Here is a 9,690-nt window from a genome sequence, read left to right on the forward strand (position 1 = left end):
TGATTAAAGACATTGGTAATATTCTTTTCTTATCTATGGGTAGGTCTCCCAAATTTTAGCAAACACATACATATTTCATCTCTCTTTCTCTACACAAAGAGTTATCGGGTATGATATCTATTAGGCTATTACAAATATGACCCCAATCCTGGAATAGAAAAAGGACCTTAGTGGAAAAACTAGTGAGATGTGAATCAAGTCTGAAATTTAGTTAACAATAAGGTACCAATGTTGGTTTGTTAGTATTGACAATGTACCATGATGACATACAATATAACAGAGGGTGAGAGATAGAAAACTTCTTTGTACATCTTTTAAGTTATTCCAAGAAAAAGTTTATCTAAAAAGTTAGGTACTGTAAGCAGAAAGTTTGAGTCTAGACATGAGTACTTTGAGTTGTATAGTTATCTACTGCTGCATACCAAATAACCCCAAAATGTAGTGGCTTAAAACAACAAACATGTATTATGTCACAATTTCTGTGGGTCAGGAATCTGGGCACATTTTAACTGGGTCCTGTGGCTCAGGGTCTCTCATAGGCTACAGTCAAGGGTTTGGCTGCACTTGCAGTCATCCCCAGGCTGGTTGCAGGGGGATTCATTTTCAAGTTGACTCATGTGGCTCTTGGAAGGCCTCGGGTCCTCATGAGCTACTGTCTGAAGCCATCAATTCCTTGCCAGATGTGCCTCTCCATTGGGCAGATCCCAACGTGGCAGGTGTCTTTCCTTAGAGAGAGAGACAGACAGCACATGCAAAAACATGAAAGAATCACAGTCCATTTGTAACCTAATCTCAAAAGGGACATCCACTTCTGCTGCATTTTATCGGCAAGAAGCAAGTCACTAGGTCCGGCCCATGCTCAAGGGGAGGGGACTATACAGGTCATGAATACCCATAGGTGGGGATCAGTGGGGGCCATCTGAGAGGCGTCTACCAAACGAGCAGCCCCATGATTACATCCACAATGAAGAGAACAGCCCTGATCAAGAGAGAGGCACTGGAATCAGAGCGATCTGGGTTTGTACTCCTACACAAAAACCTTACAGTTACATGATCTTGGACAAATTATTTAATTCTTCTGTTTGTTCTCTCACGTGCAGAAATTTGAATTAATACCTACTTCATGGGACTATTTTGAAAGTTAGATTAAGTGAGGTAATTCATGTAAAATGCGGAGCAAGTGCCTAGCACAAAATAAAAGCTCAGTGGTAGCTGTTACTATTGTCATCATTATTGTTGTTTCTTATCTGATTTAGAGTCACTTGAGCCTGACGCTGAAGAATTGCTGGAGTTCTCAGGCTGAGAAGGAGGAGGAAGATGTGGGCAGAGGGAATATTACACACACGCTTGGAAATGTGCAGGTGCCTGCAGGTCAGCAGCAGCAAGCAGCTGGGTGAGCTCAGAAGCCAGGCCCTAACTGGGGGGGGGGGGGGGGGGGGGGGTGTCTGGAGAAGAGGGTGGCCACCTAGGCAGGGGTGAGACACACGAAAGACAGAGAGGGAGGAAAGTCACGTGTCAGTAGAAGAATAACTGGACAAAACACAAAAGCTGGACTAAAGGTTAAGAGGTGGGGCAAGAAAGCCACCTAGGAGGCTGCTGAGGGTGCAGAGAAAGGGGTGGGTTTTGAAGAAGTTAAGACAGAAGAGAGGCAAGGCTTGGAGAGTGTGGGTGAGGCCGGGGCAGGGGAGGCGGTCAGCTTTAACCACGGCGAGAGCTGGTTTTGGGCAATGAAAATGAGCACAGCTTTGGCATAATAATTGAAAGAGGTTTAGAACAGCAGGTTAAGCTATCTAGTACCCTCTGGAGGCAAGGTTCAAGTACAGCTGCCCCATAGCCTGTTTTGAGTAAGGCGTCCTTGTGGAAGAAGGTTGCAGGGCAAGTGGCTGCTTGGTCCCGACTTGACCAGTTGAAAAGTCACGCAAATTATCTTCCAAATACCCGTGTGCGTGTTGTGACTTATTGGGTGGCCAAGTCTGGTAAAGCTGTCTGAATGAACACGCGATCCTTTCTTTTAAAACTTAAAGGTTTTGTACGAAAAAACTAGAAATATGGAAACAAGGAGTTGTGAAAAATATCTGTGGCTGGAGCTCTAGGTGGGGAAAGTCATCACGTAGCAGGTCTATCTGGAAACAGGGGAGTAAGTAAGGTTACTCAGGGAAAACAGAGTAAGAAAGGAAAAGACAGAGTTCTGGGGAAATAATAACCACAGGACAGAAAAGGAAGCGAAATGGTCTCATTTGATTTGCGTGGCAGACAGAAAGTCCAAGCCCTAGCCCTGAGGTGAAAGGCCTTTCCCGGACAAATTATAAGCAGGAGTGGGGAGAGGCAGGGCGGGTGTGGGAAGGGTAGGAAGGTGGAGGCCTGAGCTTTGGGAAGCAGGACGAGCTGTCACCTGACGTCAGGCTGCGGAGCTGCTCCAGGCCGGAGGGAAAGCGGAAGGACAAGGCCTGGACTTTGCCAAGGTGCCCCTTCCATGCAGCAGGATGGCACGTGGAGGCAGCTGGTGGCGTGGCAGGATGACCTTCGGCTAAATCAGTACCTGGGGCAGAAAGAAGCGGCAGAGGAGCCCTGGGAGGTGGGCGGCTGAGACAGCTCCCTCCCGCGCCTTTTTTTTTTTTTGTGGTACGCGGGCCTCTCACTGTTGTGGACTCTCCCGTTGCGGAGCACAGGCTCCGGACGCGCAGGCTCAGCGGCCATGGCTCACAGGCCCAGCTGCTCTGCAGCATGTGGGATCTTCCCGGACCGGGGCACGAACCCGTGTCCCCTGCATCGGCAGGCGGACTCTCAACCACTGCGCCACCAGGGAAGCCCCCTCCCGCGCCTTTTCACCCCACTGCTAGGACCTAGAAAACCCGGCGTTGTTTTTGGTCTAACAACTTCCTTTCCAGGGTAAGAAGGTAAAATTCAGGAAAGTAGTTCAAGTGTGACCTGGGGCCTTCTTCACCTTGCTTTCCAAACCGAATGGAAACGTTAACTTTGTCGTGTCCTGGACATAGAAACCTAGTCATCCGTGCCATGTTCCCTCCCGCGCCTTGTCAGATTTAGCTTCCAGCCCACCTGAGCCTGGCGTTGCCCTGTAAGAAAAGGGCCTGGCGGACCACGGGATCCACTCTACTCCACGGAGGCAGGGGAGCGTTTGAAGGTGAGGTCTACAAGCTCGCAGTGGGATATACTCCCGCTCTACGCCTTTCAAGTGACCCGAGACATCACTTCACCCACTTTTTCCTAGGTATCCAGTATCAAAACAAATAACCCCACAAATTCTGTGGAATTCCTCTAAAATACAACCATTAGCAATATGCTATTAACCATTTATTAGCATTAAAAACACACGTAATTCAGGGCAATGAAACTCAAAAACTGAAAGAAGAAAAACCACCTTGGTATTTGTTTTCTTGTTTCTTATTCACGGCCCCAAAGGTCACCAATACATTTTCTCCTCTTAATCGGCGGCACGGTGCTCTTCCCCAATCATTATAACCGATTTCAGATGGTGCTAGAAAATTATATTGACTCTGAACACCAAAAGAAATCAGTCATCCTCTAAGGGGTCATAGGAGGATGCGAGGGTTGGGAAGGGCCTAAAGATTAATAAATCCGCCACACACTCAGCCTTTTAACCCATGCACGACGGAGTCTGTATTACAGGAAAAATACTACAGAAGGTTTATTGTACAAATGAGTGTGAAGTTCTAGCAGTGAGACGTCGCATAATTAACCTGTTGTTTGTAACAGCACTGCTCACCGCTGGCGGCAGGGAGCTGGGCGGGGTGGGGGGTGGGGTGACGGCGGGGAGGATGGATCAGCTGCAGCGGCAGCGCCAGGTGGGCTCCCCTCACCGGCTGGTCTTTGCTTTCAAAGTCTTCAGGGCTGGTCCCATTCGTTCCTTTTGCCGCTGGCAGCGCAGCTGGCCTCCCCCAAGAACACTGATTTCAAATGGTGCTAGACAATCACTATTTAAATCTAAACCACCATGTGAAACCAGCTTCCTGAAGAAGCTTTAGGATCTGTTCTTCCTTCAGGGTGAATAAATAAGACAACCTAGAAAGGAAAAGGTTGAAGCTCCGCTGTCAGGTATTTACTTTGTGGTCTAAATCGAGCTTTAGCAAATCTCTGTACATGTGCTGCTCTCACCAAATCTGATGCGGGGCGGGGTGTGTGTGTGTGTGCGTGTGCGTGTGCCTGTGACTCTTTATTCTTGAGCTGCCCAGATCAGAGTGCCCAGGTGCAGGATAAGTCAAAGTGCTACAACATACATGTAAATGGTACCAAGTAAGCAGGCGCTCTGGTACGCGTTCAAGAAAACGCTTCCCTAAACCTGGTGCCTTCGTTTGAAGATAATTTTGTTTGATTCAAAGGATGACTATGATTTGGGGGTCTAAGGAGGACAATGGAATAGCTCAGAGGTAAAGTAATATATTGATGCTAATGAGATCCTAATGTTTTTTCCAGAATGGAATTCCTTAGATTGCACCTATGAGTAAAGGATTTTTGTTGGCTTTACTTAAGATTCTGCTCCCCTCCACTCACTGCACTCCCTTCTCCTTAAATTACTTTTTGCTGCAGTTCTTTCCTCCTTCCCATCATGGTTCTTGATATCATTTTATTAGGAAGCCTACTGCCGTTCCCTTCAGGGTTCTAGGGATTCAAGAAGATACTTACTGTATCTGGGACACCTAACTAAAGAGATGTGCATTCTTTTTTTTTTAATGGTTATGAAAAATTCCACACATACATTAACTTTGAATGACAATAAATGTATTCCTAAATTTCTTCCACCTAAATTCAATAACTGTTCATTTTTGCCACTTTTGCTTTAGTGATGTTATCTACATGTACAACATATGCATACTTTTTGCTGAATCATTTGAAAGTAAATCAGCAACCATCCTGACATTGTTTTCCTAACTTCTTGAGCAGGTCTAAAAAAATAAGGCCATTCTTCTATGTTGTTACAATATCTTATTCATACCTAAGAAAATTAACAATTTCTTAGCATCATCTAACATGTAGCCTATATCCAATTTTTCCCACTTTCTCCAAAAAAATTTCTTTTGTGGCTTTGTTGGCTTGTTTTCAACCCCAAATCCCATTGAGGTTCACTCACTAAGACTCTTTGGTTTCTTTTAACCTAAAACATTTCCCCACCCTTTTTTGGTTTTATCATGATAGCGTCACCTTGTGAGAATGGTTCTACTCTTGGCTGTACTGTTCACTTATTCTGCTTTCTTTGCTTAAATAAATTAACAGAAACTTAGCTTTTCTTTTTAACTTTCCTCATACATCAAATGACTGTGGGAAGAACAGCCAATTACAATGTGCCTGTGGTTGAGGATTTCAGGTGGGTTCAGCAGGATGTTAATATAAGCCAGGAGGAACAGAGGCTTCAGCTCAGGTCTGATTCCCATTTTTACCCCTGACAGGCTTGGCCACTTACCCCTCAATAGGAGATCCCAACGCAGACTCACCCTTCACAATGGAAAAGCATCACTGCACGTGCCTACCACTACTAGGCTGGTTTTTCCATCTCTTTAAATAAGGAAATAGCACACTATGGGCTGCAGCAGCAATCATTGCTGGGTAGCAATCACTAACTTCATCCAAGTAGCTCACTAACTGCAAAGAAATGCACATATTTTGTCAAGTGACAGGCAGTTAAATATTTCAACTGAATAGTAAATTCAAGCATTTAAAATTGAAAAAGTGCCAAGAATCACTGGCACTCTCAAATAACTATTTCACGAATTTTGTGATTAATTTAGGGGTCCCCTGTATCCTTCTGGATATGCTATTGTGATTGATAATAACAATGACTGAAGTATGCAAGATGCAGCCAGATTGTTCTCATTAGTTAAAAAATTCAAAACCCAGAACTAAAAGGTCTGCTTACTTTTTACAAATGACTAGTTACAGCTTTTGCTTACTGCCACTTAGAAGTTTTTTTGTTTTGTTGTTGTTTTTGTTTGTTTCCCTGAAGAGTGAAGTTCTTCCTTTTACTTATGACTGATAAGATCATACATATCTTATACATCAAATATATGTCACACCCGCGCATGCACATATATGCGTGCACACACACACACACACACACACACACACACACATATATACAACTATACCGTTCTGTTACCTGAGCAGAAACAAAGAGATATGGTAAGTTTTCTGTATTATCCTTTAAGTATGTTTTTCAAAAAATTCAGAAGAACGAAGGTGGATATATTCTTTCCCATGTATGTCTCTTCACACGAGGAGGCATTTTCAGCAGACAAAGAGTAATTACTAGCACAGGGATCAGTCACGTAGTATACTTCTCTGAAGTCTGTAAGCCCTTGGGGGGAAACTGAGGTATTTAGTTGGTGACTGTGAAATGACTTAAACAAAATACAGTGAAGCAGAGATCTTGAGTTGGGCCTCTGTTTGTGTTTAATCGTCCGGCAAGAGGTCGGTTTCCTGCAAAGCGGTCTGCGTGGGCAGACTGGCTATCAAATTAACACAGAGAAAAAAAATCCCATTGTTCATTAGTAGGGAAGTGAAAAAGAAAAAAACAGTTGATAAATTAACAGGGGCTCGTTCATTCTCTTTCCGGGACTTACATAGGTAAACAGGATGACAGCACGTGGTATCTGCTTACTTTTTTTTTTTTTTTTTTTTGCGGTACGCGGGCCTCTCACTGTTGTGGCCTCTCCCGTTGCGGAGCACAGGCTCCGGACGCGCAGGCTCAGCGGCCATGGCTCACGGGCCCAGCCGCTCCGCGGCACGTGGGATCTTCCCAGACGGGGGCACGAACCCGCGTCCCCCACATCGGCAGGCGTACTCTCAACCACTGCGCCACCAGGGAAGCCCTCTGCTTACTTTGTTGAGTCTTTCGGTGACAGTCAACTGCAAGGAAAGATCTTACTCAGTAAACATCAGCATGTTTCCACTCCTCCCCATCCTCCAACCTCCAACAATCAACCTGATTGTTCTGTATTTTCAGGGCAGGAGACGGCAGGGCTGAACTTCTGTAACTCAGGGTGTCTCTATTTTAACCATTGACAGTTTTAAGGTACTGCATCGTTTGAAAGGAATGTTATTTTTTAACAACTCTTTCTTACACACAGAACACACACTTAACATTGTTAAACTCTCCACCTCCACATTAAAGTGCTCACCTTTCAAGAACAAAATCCCTCCTTGGTGTCTCTCAGCACAGGGGCTACAAGAATGTGTTTCTATTTCAAAATCCCACCTGCGATTCCTTACTTCATGCTGTTCTGGAGCAAGCTGCCATTCTTTGTTTTTTTTTTTTTCTTCCAGATCTGATAGGAAAGTTAGAGCCTGAAATGTGAATCAATAAGCCACACCGGTAACTCCTGTGTGGCAAAAGCGGAACAGTGGAAACACGTTGTCTTTCCTTGAAGTGAAATGCCAGTCTGTTCTTGCACGAGCAAACTGGATTAAGATAACGTCCCCTGGGGCGTGAGGATATTTCACAAGGAGACAGTATCTATGACGCGTCTCTAAAGAAGGTAGCTTCAGAACGTTACAGACTTCAGGATACAAGAGTCCTAACCCAAATATCCAGGCCAGACTAAAGATGCAACTGTTATCGGTTGGAAGGTGCTGGATCGTACGGTGGGGAGTTAGTTCTCTGTTGACTTACGTGCCTTTAATGAATACTTTCTTACAGGAAGCAGATAAATAAGTAGCGCAGGATCCGGAGTTCTGGCTCCAAGCTGAAGTTCTGGCTGTGCTGCTGACTAGCTGTGGGATCTTGGGCAATCATTTAATTTTGCCGAGCCTCAGCATGCCGATCTAGAGAACGGAGATACAAATTCCTATCCTGCACTGGTTCTTAGAGGCATATGGAATTCCGTGTACGGCAACAACTGTAATTTTTAAAAAAGCACTACACACAAACATTGTTTTATTAGATGGATCAGGACGCTGCAGTGCCGTTTCAGAGTGAAGGCCGACATGAACTGCGGAGCGGATGGGAAGGTACTCTGATAAATAATAACAGCTTCCATTTTTGGAAGACTTACTCTGTGCCAGACGCTGTGCTACGTGCCTTCTATGCATTTTCTCATCATTCACAACCACCTACAAGGCTAGTGGCGTTACTTCCATTTTTCAGGTGAAGGAACAGAGACATAGCGAGGGTACAGCACTTGCTCTTGGTCACAAAGTTTAGGAATGGCAAGACCAGGATTCAGACTCCACTCCGCTTGATTCCAGGCCCAGGCTCTTACTCACCATTCTTTGCTGCTTGGTGCTTTATAGATACTGTAACGGCCAATCTTCACATGGCCATGTGGACCTCTGAACATAAACGGGCTCTGAGGTGCAGGGCTTCGTCAATAAGCACGTGAGCAAACCACTGAAACCAGCTTTGGTCTCGAACAGGAGAAGCGGCACCTAACAACCAAGAGGAAGGAGAAAACTTGGAAACCGGTAGGATTTGGCCCCAGACCCTCCGCCACACTCCGACTTGGCGGCGTGACCATAAGCAAGTCACATCGTCTCTAAAGCCTTGTTCTCCTACTAGTCTTAAGCAAGCTCAAGCCTTTGTAAGTCCAGCAGCCCCCTCCCGCATGGGATCGTGGCAGTGCTAAAACACCGTCTCCAAGTACAGCCCGCCAGCTCGTCCTCCAAAGCTGCCCGTTTCTATGGGGCAGTTTGGTGGGATGGTCCAACGCAGACTTCTGGGGCTGGAACGTCAAGTTCTGGAACTCGCTCCCCGCACAGACTGGGGGAAGTTACTTGACTCTGTGCCTCGGTCTCCTCATCTGTGAAATCAGGGTAATAACAAGACCTACCACGTAAGGTTGTTGTGAGAATTAAGACAGAGAAGGAGAAGCAAGTGGAACTAGAAATAGCACATGTACACATTCAATAAATGACGGTTACAATGATAAAAATAAGATATCGGTTTTCCTTCAGCCTGTTATAAGCAGAGATGTGGCTAAGAGATCTGTCACGGCTCCCAAACGGAAGGGCTCCCGGATCCCGCGCCCACACCCTGAGCTGTACGGGGCACATTCCACAGTCGCTAACCACAGAGGAGTCTGATGAATACTAAACCCTGCAAAGATGCCCTCAGATCTACAAATGGCATCTCCAACTGAATGGACCAAAGTGAGTGGTTTTAGTATTTTCTGCCTTCTCCTCTTCCCATTCTGAGACCTGAATATGGGATCCATACCCTTGATTTTGAGCAGAAGTTCGTGTTACAGACTTTTTCTGATAGTAAATTGGAAGTTGAGTGTTTTAGAGAAAAAAAACCGAGATCAAACACTGATGACCGCCTAAAAAAAACTTACTGGGGGATCCTCCAGGAACAAAATAAAACAAAGCTCCCGTGAGACTGAGTTTTGAGCGCAAGCCTCTACTTACATAGGGTGTCAAAGAAATCTGTAGACAGATATTTTCCAGGCACAGAATTCCTCAGGGGGCATTTGTTCAGAAGACCAGCACCTGGAATTTAAAAGACAGTATATGAGCCCTTAGGAAACATCCCAGAGTTGACAGAGGAAACAAAGTCAGTTTTTTCGCTCGTTACTCCACCAGTGTGATAAAGAGATGAATTTTTTAGAAGGAAAAAGGAGCACCTTCTCTTTCCTGCTTAAGACACACAGGCTGGGAAAGTTCCTGCCCAGCGAGTGGCACACGCCTCCTCAAGCTGGAGTTCTCTCTGTGTGAAGCCGGTGT

General features: G+C 45.4%; 1 long non-coding RNA gene across 1 annotated transcript; it reads right to left on the minus strand.

Moving 5' to 3' along the window:
- Window positions 1-5,772: 5,772 nt before the first annotated feature.
- On the minus strand, window positions 5,773-9,352 carry LOC114901664. Its single transcript, XR_003795248.1, has 3 exons — window positions 8,236-9,352; window positions 7,152-7,794; window positions 5,773-6,879 (listed from the first exon to the last, which is right to left on the minus strand). It is a non-coding gene; the product is annotated as an uncharacterized LOC114901664 (long non-coding RNA).
- Between the last annotated feature and the right edge of the window lie 338 nt (window positions 9,353-9,690).

This window comes from Monodon monoceros, unplaced genomic scaffold (genome assembly GCF_005190385.1).
Source record: "Monodon monoceros isolate NGI ecotype Baffin Bay Population unplaced genomic scaffold, NGI_Narwhal_1 Super_Scaffold_2, whole genome shotgun sequence".
NCBI lineage: Eukaryota > Metazoa > Chordata > Mammalia > Artiodactyla > Monodontidae > Monodon > Monodon monoceros.